A 13313-nucleotide genomic window follows, 5' to 3' on the forward strand; every position below is an offset into this window, starting at 1 on the left:
GCTCCAACTGCACTCGCATTGTTTCCTTGCAGGCACTTTGGACTCCACTTCCCAGATAGTGGATCCACATCTTTGTTGGTAGGTCTATGACGATGGAAAACTCTGGGACTCGCTAGCATGCTTCATCAACTGTCTTCACGATCTGGTGGTTCTATGACACTAGTTCATTATGCTACAGGCTGAGCTGTTCGATGTTGATCTTTTGCTCACTCATCACCTGAATCACGTTGCCCTCCCAGGCATGGAGCTCTCCTGTTATGCCATCCTGGTTGGTACAATGTGTCTCGCAGAAGGGCAGCCAAATTAAGGCCAATTCCCTTGATCCTGCCCACCATGGCTCTCTTGTCCTCTTTCTCTATTGTTATCGCTCCTTCTAGTAGCAATATGGTGTTGGCCATCTTTGCATGTAGCAGTTGCTTCGCTGTTGATGTGCCTACTGTGCCATAGGTGGTTATGGTTCCTTCCTGTGGGGGCCACACCTGTAGTTCCCTGGATCGCTTCCTTGGTGACCTCTCAAACCGTGTCGTCGATGTCGTAGAGGGCGCCTTCCGTTAGCGTGATTGGGTCGATGGATAATTTGGATTCCTTGACCTTTTTTCGTGGACCTGATCTCTCTATGATGCATGGCCTTTTCAGCTGGGTGGAAGTTGTGCCTGGGTCTGCGTCTTCTTTTGCGAGGTTTGTGTCCTCTGCTTCCTGTCCTATATACAAGTCCTGGCTTGCCTCGTCCTGCATTGTGGTGGCCCTGTTGCCTATGCTATTGCTGCTTCTTTAGTGGCCTGTGCCTGCTCCACGGTTGCCCTTGCTACCTCGCAGATAACCCTTACCTCTGCAACCGCTTTTTCATTGCACCTCTTCTCAGCCAACTTCGTGACGCGCAATGTGGCCTCATCCTTTTGTTTTTGTGTTGTTGTCCTATCCAGCTCCGCCAAATCTGGGGTGCGCCACTCGGGGGGCATGATTATAACACTGAAAAGATTGCATCATCAATGGCGATGAAGGGGAGCTTGGTCCATTGTTGTGCCAAATCCTTACGCGCCTTGATGTAAACATTATTCATATCCACCTTGAAGTCTGCAAAGCTCTGCAGACTGTTGTGCATTGTGGGGGACAGGTACAACTGTCTATTGATCCACATCCAGATGCTCACCTCCATGAGCACCCAGAAGATCTTTGTCTCACAAATCCGCTTTGTGTCCTTAGTGGCCCAGAGTGACGCGTACTTTACGGCCTCTGGTAAGTCCTGTTCAATGCTAGGGAACTAACTGTCCTCAGGCAGTTCTCCTGTTACCAGCAAAATGGACAAGAGCAACCATGCGTAGTGGAAGGTCTTGCCCTGCTCCTGGGCTTCCTTGTAGTTGGTCAAGAATTCCTTGCAAAGGAATATGGCCTAGTTGAATTGGACCCCCTCTGCACATTGTTTAGCTAGTGAAATTACCGGCACTGGTACCTCATCGTCACGACATTTTCTCATTACCTTCCTGGCTAGGAGTTGGGTGGATATGTGCACCCCTTTATCTTTGATGTTGTTGATTGTGTAACCCCTCTTTTTCTTCTCAAGCTTGTATTTTTTCTTCATGGCATTCGTGAGCGCCAAATCTCTACTTTTTCCTGCTATCACTGTGGGTCCTTTCCCTTACAAGGGAGCCGGGAAATTCTATGGATGAGATCCGTCGTGATGGGAATAGGCTCCTCCAGCCATAAGTACCCATCGTGCACCAGGCAAAGCAGCTGCCTAATGACGAAAATAGTGATAGGCGCGTGGTGAAAGTGTGGAATCCACAACAGATGAAGTAATCTGGCCTTCTCCACACCGCGCAGCCATTTTCGCGGCTCTAGTGTTGTGACTGGCCCCTCCATGCTCTACTTCATGAGGCTCTCCATCTCTAAGTGTGGGAACTTCTCGCTATCTGCAAGGTCCCAATCTTCAAACTTCATTGTGGGCATGTGACCCAGGTGCGAGCCCTCAAACACAATTCCATCGGGGAGGAGCGGGGTCTGGAGTGTGCTCTTAGTGGCATCCAGGTCCTTTGGTATCTTAGTTTTCCCTTTCCGCGGAGGGACGTACTCGGGAAATTTTGTTGCAGAGCGCACTAGCTGGATGTCCTCTTCCATGTCTTCTACTTCCTCTATCTCATCGACGAGAGCCTATAGATCCTCCTCCTCGTCATCTTTCTCAATGGTGACGGCCTTGCCATTTTCTTCCATTGAGAGTTTACCGAACAACGGATTTCTCGGGGACATGCGAACTGGTCCCGCTACGTGCTTATCTTTCTTGGGCCTCAACATCCAAGGCGATTTCAGGGTTTCCAGCATGACCCCAGTGTCTCCGAGAGTATCATGTACCATGGGGTTCTACGCGGCCTCATTGGTGGTTCCTTCTGTAGAGCCAAAACCTCTCCAGGTAGTCATCATCCTATTTGAACTGTCTATGGTCGTTCATGAACTTCGGGGCTCCAATATTTATCGATGCTCAACACTCTGTGCTCTAATCAACTGCTCGAATCTCAAGTGAACAAGTGTTGTCTTGGGGTTAGCCCCTGGAGTTTTATAGCACCTTTTGAATTCAAATTCGATCGTTCTGCCCAATTCTAGGCCATCAATGCTTTCTTGGCGGCAGATCGCCCCAAATCCTGCCCTCAATTCGTGTCTTAAATGCCCGCCACCTGCTCCCTTTTGCCTTAAATCAGACATTTTGTCATGAATAGTGACACCAACTATCACTTCCCAGCCTACCTGCGCAGCAGCACAACCCCCCATGCGCGGTTGTGACCCTTGTGACATGTTGATTCTGTGCGCACCTCCCTCATTGTGCAGCTCCCAAATAGATTCTTTTATAGTCTTGTGCTCTCTTTCAACTTCCTGGAGCGCTGATACTGTGCTCCCTACGGCTAGTTAGGTGGTCATGCCACCTGTGCAAGACTTCAACTCGCCTTTCAGTATAGTCCGTGGAAACTCCTCAATTGCCTTCATGATAGCCGACCCCGCGCTTTCTACTCTATGTAGTGCGCTCCCCTGGTTACTGTGTTTGGTGAGGTTTAGTCATAGCCATGGCAGCAGAGTCATAAATTCTTGGCGCCAATCTTCTAATGCAGTGGTATGATCATCCGTATATTTCCTTTTCATCCTTGGTTTATCGACGAGATAGGCTTGTGTGATCTCGTTTTCCAGCCTCTTGATCTTAGCGTCCATCAAAATTCTTTTCTTCCTCAATCGTACCTGGTCCTTTTTGAGTTTGCGAAGTCTAAGGTTCCATCACTAAATGGCTTCTTAAATCCTTATATGTTCGACCTTGCGTAGCTGTGTGATTTCTTCATCATGGTCATCGCACACTGTCACAACTACGGGAACCATCATGTGCGGATTGCTTTTTGTATTATCTTTAGAAATTACGGTCTCTAATTTGTTCCGCACCTTTAGCATCATCTCCGTGCTCAGAGTTTTGCACATGGTCCTATAGGCCCATTGAACCACTGGCACGCGCAGGTCCTAATCAGTTCGTCTCGCTTGGTGAACCTTGTTTAGTACTCCACACACTTTATCAAATGCTTCGTCGTGGATAATTGGTAGCACACGTCACCTTTCCTGCTACTACGGTTTGTTCGGATTCTCTATCTAGGGGTGGTGTGCACTTGTGCAAGTTGTACAACATATGTCTATACCCATCTGGAAAGGTGGGCACGCAAGTTGTTCTGCCCCTGCTAACTGGCTCTTGTTCGGAGCTGGGGTTTTCCAAAACATAGGTGCATCATCCTTTTGCATCCACGCTAGTCCTCAAAATTTCCTTGATGCATACCCCACCATCGTGTAGGTGTTGCGAGCAGTGCCCACTTCAGCACATCGAATCATTGTTGTTCTGGTACTGCGTTTTCAAATTCGCTCATAAATTCATCCACTATTGTTAATCCATCATATGTCGGTAGATCCCTTACCTCTGTTTTCATGCAACGTAGTGATCTAATCATCATGTTGCAATTAAGTGTTGTTACTTTGTGTAGACGATTCTGCCATTGCTCTACTTCTTCATCTAAATCTAAATTGTAGGAGCTTTCACGCTCCCACGAAATTCTTCCCTTTGTAGTTGGATTCAGCCAATCCTATTCTCACACAATTATCTTGTAAATACAATTGAGATCGTCACTATCATCGTCGCACACTGGTTCAGTGTATCGCACTCCTTCGCTTGGATCTAGTGGTACTACTACACGTAGTGACTTTTTCTCAAAGATCATTTTGCACTTCTTCAGATTTATGACTCCATTCATATCGGTGGCCTAGTCTATTCCTAGTAGTGCAGGATAGGGATTATTGTCATCGAAAATCTCTATCACTTCAAAATCCACCTACGCGCTTGCACCTTCAATATCTATTGTTACCTCTTACAATCTTCCCATGGGAAAAATCTTCTGTTGGTTCACCATTCGTAACTGGATAGGAGACCACTATAGCGCGGGTCTGCCCATGCATTCCCATGTTTGTTTTGGCAGTACATTCGCGTCTGATCTGAGATCCAGGATTACCTGATCCATTTCATACTCGTCGATTTGTGCAGTCAACTTCATTTCCCTTCCTGTGCGCAATGCGTGCTTTCCAAGTTTCTGGACCACGCACGGTTCTCCTGGCCCCACACACCTAGTGATAAGTTCTTGTAGTCCTTTGACTGCCTTGCTATCACACATAATTTTCATGAATGTTTCCAAATAGGTAGTGAGCATTAAAGGATCCATCCCTGGTTCTAGTTGATCCTTACTACTTGAAGTGGAGGCCTCCATGAAGCTCTTTTTAGCTTCCATGAATGTCTCCTTCACGTGTTCTAAATCAAATTCGGGTTCCTTTGTAGGAGCCTTGCGAACCCATGCACTTTCTTCTAGTTACTTCCCTTTATCATCACCCGTGATCATACCGCTCCTGAGCATCATGTTTACATTTGGATCTTCTTTGTGCGGCTCAGACCTCATCATCTACAAATTCTGAATCGGAGGGGGTTGGAGTACACCCTTTTCACGCGTCCTCGCTATCAGTGAAGGGCAGTCTTTTTCCTCATGATCAAACTGAGTATAGTACCAACATGATGTCCTTGTCAGGTTTGTACAATCGCGTGCATAGTGCCTTGGCCCTCCACAATTGTAGCAAATTAGTTGTCCACGACCCCTTCCTGGTCCCATTCTGCCTTGACCTCGATCCCGCCCCTAAAATCTAGTGCACGAAACCCTGCATTTAGTTCGAGGACTCGTGTTTCAGTCTGCATCCTGTAGGCAGGAGTTCAATCCATCATTAGTTCGTAGCTTTGGTAGGTGCATTCATCATGGGACCTACAGAAATTACAAAACAATTGTTGGGACGTATGCGTATACTTCTGCAACAGATGACAATTATCTGAAGTGTGTTTTTCTCCGATCTGACAAATCGCACACCATAATGCAGACGTCGTGCTCAGCCCTGCCTGTGCCTCAGGTCTTAACGTCATTGTCCCTCCTCCTACCAAGTAGTTCGCGATCACTGGACATTAGTCCTTGTCGTGCCCTTGGCCTTTGCATTTTATGCACCGTACCTCCTCGTGCACCTCCGGCCGAGGTGTCTTGTCCTATTTCAAACTTTTCATTTCTAGACACAGATTCTGTAGTTGCACGTGCATTTGTTGGACTCCCAAACTAGGGTCTTGTATAGGGGTCTCATGCAATCTCATCGCCATTTCTAAGCTTTAGCCTAGGTGGAAATTTTTTGTTGTGACAACACGTCCTTAAGTGTGGCATAAGTGATGCTACAAACCATGCGCGGTGCTATCCATCTATCAAAGTCATATTGGCTTCACGAATCGTACTCTTCAGCCTTTGGTCTAGATCCCAGGGGGTCTCGCCCAGGAGCATCGTGATCTCCTTAAACCCGATGATTGATTATGTTTCTAACTTTGGCCTGCTAAATTCCCTGTTCAGTGCGGCCTGGATTTCTGTGATTCTTGCATTTGGGTGGTCATTAGAATGCTTGATATACCATGTTAATGCGCAATCCTGCAGCACACTCACCAGCGTAGCCTTCTTAATATTGTCATCCACAACGCCTTGTGCTTCCCATACTTCTCTTACCATGAACCAGAATTGGTTCAGATCTTCATTCCCCACTCCTCTGAATACCGATGGTTTGATCGCACTCGCCATACTGAACTGTGGTGGTGGCAGATGTGGGGTGGGTGGAGATGGAGGTGAGGAGGGTGAGATGGGTGGCAGTGTGGGTGGAGGTAGTAAATGAAGAATTCGTTGCCTTATCAATCTAACCGCGCCTCTCATAGAAACCTTTGTGAGCTCTTCCTCGCTCTTCCATGTGGGTGAAATTAAGGGACTGGTTTCTAATTCTTCACTACCTCTGCTCCTGTAGATCTTCCCTCTTCGTGTAGCTCCAAACATTAATTTATTCACATAACCCACTTTTCACACAATAACATCTTAATCCAAGTGTTCAAAGATTTAATATACTTACCTCGCGGTCCATTGAGGAAACGTCGCTCTGCCTCATTGTAGCTGACGGTCGTGTCTACTGCAAACTCAATGATAAATCCCCCTATTATTCGGTTGAGCCAATGGTCCATAGCTCGTGCGATCTTATCTCCTGACGATTCTAGTCTGCGCACTAATTCTGTAGTCCACACTATTGGTTTGTCAAGCCTACACCTTCCTTGGCTATCTGCTAACTTCACGATCGACTCATATAGCTTATAAGGAAAAGATGCAAAGAAAATTTCGTGGATTTCTGCATACAAGTAGCACTCCAACCACTATTCCTTAGATACTCACGGATTTTTGTTTTATTGTGCTGCGAACTCGTGAATATTCTTTTCCAACCACTCTTCAATTTCTTTCTTTGTTGGATTCCAGTGGCACGACATCAGACATCCCTTATGTAGATCCCTGTCCCAGCAACAGAACCATTTGTTGGCTTGTATGGGCCTGACCCAGGTTCAGAGATGATTTAGCTAAGAAAATCCCAGTACTACTAGCCCTTTCAGAAAAAATCCATGGAGCGTGGACTGAGGTCTCACTCGAAGTAGTATGGGAGGGTGCTAGAACTAGGTTTCCGCACCCTGGGGATGTCTAATGTGCTACTGGAGGTCCGTGGTTTGACCCTATGCGCATGTCGCTACGCACACCTGTTATTCCTTCGCAACCTGTGATGTCACTTCCGCGCAGCCCTACTCGGGGCGCATCCCATATAATACCCAAGTTCCTTGCTATTTAATCTATTATTACCTGATTACTTAACTTATTTGTGTAAGACTAATGATTATTACAACATATTCAGCAATCATATTAGTGTGCGCGATAAATAAAACAATATAAATGTAAAGAAGGAAATGCACAAGAAAATACACAGAAATAGGAATCAACTTCTCTTTATTATTCTTCGATCAAGATTACAGACTCAACACCGCCCTTTGCACTTAGCTGCAGAGCCTCTTCCTACTACTATGACCCAATACACTTAGACTCTTATTCTATGCTCAAACCATTCGTATTCTTCTCTCCTCTTCCTTGGCTACCTTTTTACAACCTAGAGCCTCACTCTATTTATACAATCCCATGGTCCGCAGATCATGGGTAGGCCGACATGACTTTACATTACATTACAATACTTTAGGGTGGACAACCCTATGACTTAACCTCTACTTCGCGCTCCGTGCCCACAATTCACTGAGTCATACAATACATTTGACCAAAACTTGTGCTTTGAGCCCCAAAACATGTTGTGGGGGGATTTCATGCCCAACAATGATTAGTGAGCTAAAACCCCATCGGACATAATAAACAAGAACATGTCGAAGGTCAATTGCAAAGTAGTTCAAAATAGGTCACCGACATGGCAAGGAACAAGTAAACACAGATTCTAAATCGAAACATACATGCAACCACTATGTATCAGTACATAACATCTCACATATATGTAAGCGCACATACAAATATGGTGAAGTACCAGACAGCTAATACAACCACCATGAGTAAGCATGGGAATCAGTGCAAAAGGTAAAAGAAAACATCTTATTAATATTTCTGCAACTTCAAATAGATATGATACAACTGATCAATACCCAATAGTGGAACATGAACTGTTCATACCGTCACCCAGTGTCAAAACCCTAGCTCTACTGCAAACCCCCTCTCCTAGGTACCAAGCATTGAGTGGCCCTAACTCTCAAGAATCAATAAAATATCTATATTGGCCTCAACTTGAGTGCTAAATTCCTTCAATATGAGGTATGATGATACATTTATATAGGTCAGGTGATTGTTCACCTACTGTGACTCTTGGCGTTCCCCATGCCCTTTGGGCTACCCTCCAGACTCTTGAGCTTCCCCACTTATTTCTCAAGCCAAGAATGCTTGTTACATGCTCACATCAGTCCCAACATACTCGCTGATATAATGGTGGGTGAAATTTACATTGTGATTACAAAGAGAGAGGAGAGGGATGTAGAGGTTATTGGAAACCCTAAAATGCATGTTGCCCATATCTCACAACAATGCAGATGCTTGGTCCTGAAACCGACTTTCTTTCCTGCCACCATGCTTCACTCACATTCATTAGTCCTTTGGTGATGAGCCTTGGGGTTTAATTAGGGGTTCTTGAAGCTTGTGAGGGACCATCTGGCTTGATGGAGGATAACCTTAGCCACACAAGCTTCATGATAAAATGTAATTCTTTTGTATGGACCAGCATCTTGCTTCCTTATTTCTAACTTTGAGACTCGTCCTCAACCGCTACCGAAGGTACCCTCTTGTCATTTAGGTTGTTACTATGAGCTATCATCCTCATAATGAGTTTTGAATGCAGTTTCAAGTTATGCCATGTCAGTTGACATAATGCTTAGAAATTGGTTGATATCTTAGTTATATCAACAAACTACTCACGACCTTAACTCTGCAAGCACATACAACCATTGATTAATTACCAATATAAATTTACAAACTACTCACGACCTTAACTCTGCAAGCACATACAACCATTGATTAATTACCAATATAAATTTACTTAATTAAGACAAGTCAAAATATAAAAAATAATAATAGGCAAGAATTCATGGCCCTTGTTATGTTTTCCTTAAAAATAGTTTGGTCTCCGTTGCGCTTTATAATGGCTTTCATCATTCTTTGTATGATTATTTTCATATGTCCTCCAAAATGCATCCTAACATATTGCTCGACACTATATATTTCAGTAGAGATCTTGTCCTCAGGTCACAGAATTGATGAGGAGGCTGTAGGTGCGAGGTGGTCGTCAATTGGAAATGCGAGTTATGGAGTTGACTTGGTCATACAACAAGAAGGTCGCATCTACAGGTCGCAGCTAATGGTTAGTTGCATTTCCAGTGAGGTCACCTGGGGGCTTGTAATGCAACTCAGAGACTTGGCAGAAAGTGCGACCCTCTTGGATGTCACCAGGTCATAGGTCGCATTTCTTGGATGCCCGCTTGAGATCTTTGAGTGCGATTTAGCAACCATTAGTCGCACGATCGCATATAGAGTGAGGTCACACTTTTAGCACTCGTTTGAGGTTCCAAAATTGCGATCTTGCGACTCAAAGGAGTAGCATGGTCGCCGGTTACATTAGAGCTTCATTTATGAGCCTCATCCCCTGTGATACCACTGGGGCTTTCAAATGTCTATGTTTTGGGTGTGAATCATCGCGTTGATCGTGTTCCCTATCAATTCTAACGTAGGCCCTAAAATCCAGCTCAACGTCTTGTTGTATACCTTGTAGTTTACTTCATGGATGGTTGAATCTCCTCAGCAAAGCTTACGGAAATGCATGGAAAAGGAATGGAGTGGGGAGCATGTGAATTTCGGCGTGAGATAGGCGTTGTAAAGCAATCGCTGGCCCCACTAAATGTTTGATTTTATACGCCTCTTACGTTGTCGTATTTTTCATGGGTCAGTGCCATGTAGCAAGGCGAGTGCATGAAGTTGGAGGATTTTTCTCTCAACACAAGGTTTGCGTCGATTTGGAGCTTGCCAAATGATGCATCCTGATCGAAACCATGCATTTAGTGTGAAGTCATCAGCGAAGCTTCGACACTGTCCAAACATCAATTTGTTCCTCGTAAACATCAATGCGTTCCCTTTGCTTTTGTGTCTAAAATGTCGGGCAGGAAACTAATAGGACAGATTTCTGAAGAAGCACATTTGTTCACATTTGGTTTCCAATACATCCTGGCTTGTAAGCTCCACCTCTTCTAGAGGCAAAAAAAAATTCGTCTCAAGCTGCTTAAGGGAAGGGATTCAATCACAGAAGCTATCCTTGCACCTTTATAAGGAACTGGACTCTTCTTATCAGAACCAAAGACCAAGATTGTAGGAAAGTCTTGCACATTGAACCTGCTCATCAAACTCTTCTCCTCGTCACAATTGACATGACCCATATTCACCTTGCCCTTCAAGCTATTTGCAGCTTTCTTCCGCTCTAGAGCAAGTTTTTTGCAACGTCTACACCAGGGAGCATAACATTCAATAAGCCATTTATCTTTACTTTTGAGGACAATGTCATCAAAGTTGCTTGAAGTGAGTTCTACTAATGAACTTGGTGAAATTTTCTTATTTGATCCAGTCTTCCCATTTAGCCAATCTTTAACAACATTTTTCAACTGCTGAATTGCAAATTCTGCTATTGGTTTTGCATCCCTTGCTCCTTGATAGTCTAATGGGGGCTTTCCAGGAGTAAATACCTTAATGGTTGGAAACCCCTTGATTCTGTATTCAATGACCATACCATGGTGCAAAAACTCAACAAGGACAACCCTGTCAGAATTTAGAACCTGCGATGCCCATATAATACCCCTTATGCTCCATTTAAATCCTTGCAAAGAAAAAGGGATAAATAATTAAAACCATGAAAATAATTTCATCTGGAGGTGATAGTAAAATTGCAACTAAATTATATGAGTAAAACAAGAGGTACTCGAATCCGAAAATCAACACAATATTTAGGCACCTTACTGGACCTATGACTTGCAAGCAATTTATGCGATGCCAAAAGCAATGATGCAGTTATAGATTCAAGGGTGTAGAGTAAGATGGAAATTTGAGGAATCTTAATGCACTCAGGGGGACGAGGACCAAGATAAAGCAGGGTTATTGTCATGACGCATTATCACAAACCCTTATGCATATGTGTGATCATGCTTCAAGGTGAGTGAAGAAGATCTTAAAATGACATGAGTACTTCGATCACATATGACTAGAGCTACAAGGATGTAAGGGTAGTATATAATATTTGCAACCCCTAATGCTCATGTTGAGGTGTAGGACCAACCAAGAACCTAGGGGAATATGATATGCAACAATCTCTCCCATGATGCCCGACAATGTCGATGTAAACGCACTTTCAGCGGGAGGTGAGTTAGGTCAAAACAAGAGAGGGATCACCTCTTGCCATTTAGGGTTTTTCCCAAACCTCAATATTGTCAATCGTAAGGAAAGCCAACTTGCATGTACGCCTGCTCACATATAGGACATGTACTAATCGCGATGTGAATCATGCGAAGATGAGTTTTTTTTTAAACGTGAGGGACTCTTGACGCATTAATGAAGTCATTGACCTTCAAAACCCTAATGCGATTTTGAGGCCTACATCTGAGATAAAACATGATGCGTGAATGTTATGCATGAAACACGAGTGGGCACACCAAAGGGGTTGGATAGGCAAGGTCGTTGGGAGAGCAACCGATTGGGGTCCTATCAAAAACCCTAGAAGTTCGGGGTGAGTGGTGAGGTACCCAAAATTTTGAATATGCCCAAAAATTTGGGTGGTGTTGTAGCGGCTACAATAGTATGTTAAATACAATTTGTTAAACCTGGTCTCTTTGCTCAATTTTCTAATTCAATCTCCAACAATTGTCCTAAAATCATCAACTTTGCTAATCAGAGGACAATAAAATAGAAGTGCCAAAAATGGGAAAACAAACTCTCTAACTAAATCTTAATTAAATAAATGAAAATTGTGTCTCCCATTGATCTATGTGATGTTCTCTTTGGCCCAAGAAGACTCTCTTCGAATGTATTTGCAACAGTAAAACTCTTTGCAAACAAAATCCAAAGAATTAGTTTTGGTTGCAAATTCAGAACCTCAATTTCTGCTATTTTTTTGGCATATTAAATGTGCATATTTAGTTGAGTTAGTGCTCCTAGATTGTTCTCCTCGATTCTAGCTTTTGAACGAGCCATCTTGGACCTCATTTAGACAAACAAAACTTAAGATATATCTCTCCAAATTTGAGATATCAAAACTACTAATTTGATATAAAATATGTACTAAAACAAAATTTAAACATTTTTTATTAAAAAATCTAATTTCAATTATATTATTTCAATAAACAAATAATTAGAATTAAATAATTACTAATTACAATTATTATTATTATTATACAAATTAAATTGATTTTATATAAAAATTATTCAATAAAAATCTACTTTAGAAATTATTTACATAAATAAAATTATTTTCAGGCCCTCGTCTCCTAGTTTGCCTGTTTTCTTTTTAGTCCCTCTCTGCCTTTGATTTTTATTCAGTTTTTTAATTATTATTTTTCTTCTAAATTAAAATTAATAATGAGATGTTTATATTTAATTGTCCTAATGTAAAAATCGATAAATAAAAAAGTTTTACCTTTATATATGAATTTATAATGCCATTATCAAATTATTTAAAAACAACCATGATTTCTCATAATCCTTCAATTACTTTAATTTACTCTCTAGATGGTTACTCTCTAGATGGTTTTTTAGCTACGTATTTAATTAGTTAGATTCCTGGAAGATTTTTAGTCAATTTCTAAACAATTAGGTTTTCGTTTATAGATTTTAATTTTTCCGTATTTTTATAATAATATTAATATAAGTTTTTATTATATATAATGAAATTAAATTTATAGAAACCAATTTCCCTTTATGCCTCAAAGAATATATATAAATTTAAATTAATAAAGGGGTTAACAAACTTTTTGGAAACATCTATTTTCCATTAAGTCAATTATTTATCCAAATAATTAAGTATTCTATTAATAAATAACTATTAATTTTCCTTATTTCTTATAATAATGGTAATAGGTCTTTATAGTTTTAATTAGTTATTGATTTAGTTAAATACAAATGGTCATATTTAATCATAAATAAGAAATAAATATAACAAAATTACTCATTAATTAATTAACGAAAATTTTTTTGTTCTTATTTTTTGGTCTAATCCAGTCACTTGGTTCAATATAATCGTTTTTTGGTCAAATATAGCATATAGCAGTTGGAATGATTTGCACTCTCTATTTAATTTGTAAC

The 13313-nt window shown here is 42.0% G+C and overlaps 1 pseudogene; it reads right to left on the reverse strand.

Annotated features, from left to right (window-relative positions):
• Positions 1-10093: 10093 nt before the first annotated feature.
• On the reverse strand, positions 10094-11124 carry LOC149161785 (protein disulfide-isomerase like 2-2 pseudogene; annotated as a pseudogene).
• Positions 11125-13313: the final 2189 nt, after the last annotated feature.

This window comes from Pinus tabuliformis, chromosome 5_2, assembly GCF_031772625.1.
Source record: "Pinus tabuliformis cultivar Carrire ecotype Pingquan chromosome 5_2, CPIR1, whole genome shotgun sequence".
Lineage (NCBI taxonomy): Eukaryota > Viridiplantae > Streptophyta > Pinopsida > Pinales > Pinaceae > Pinus > Pinus tabuliformis.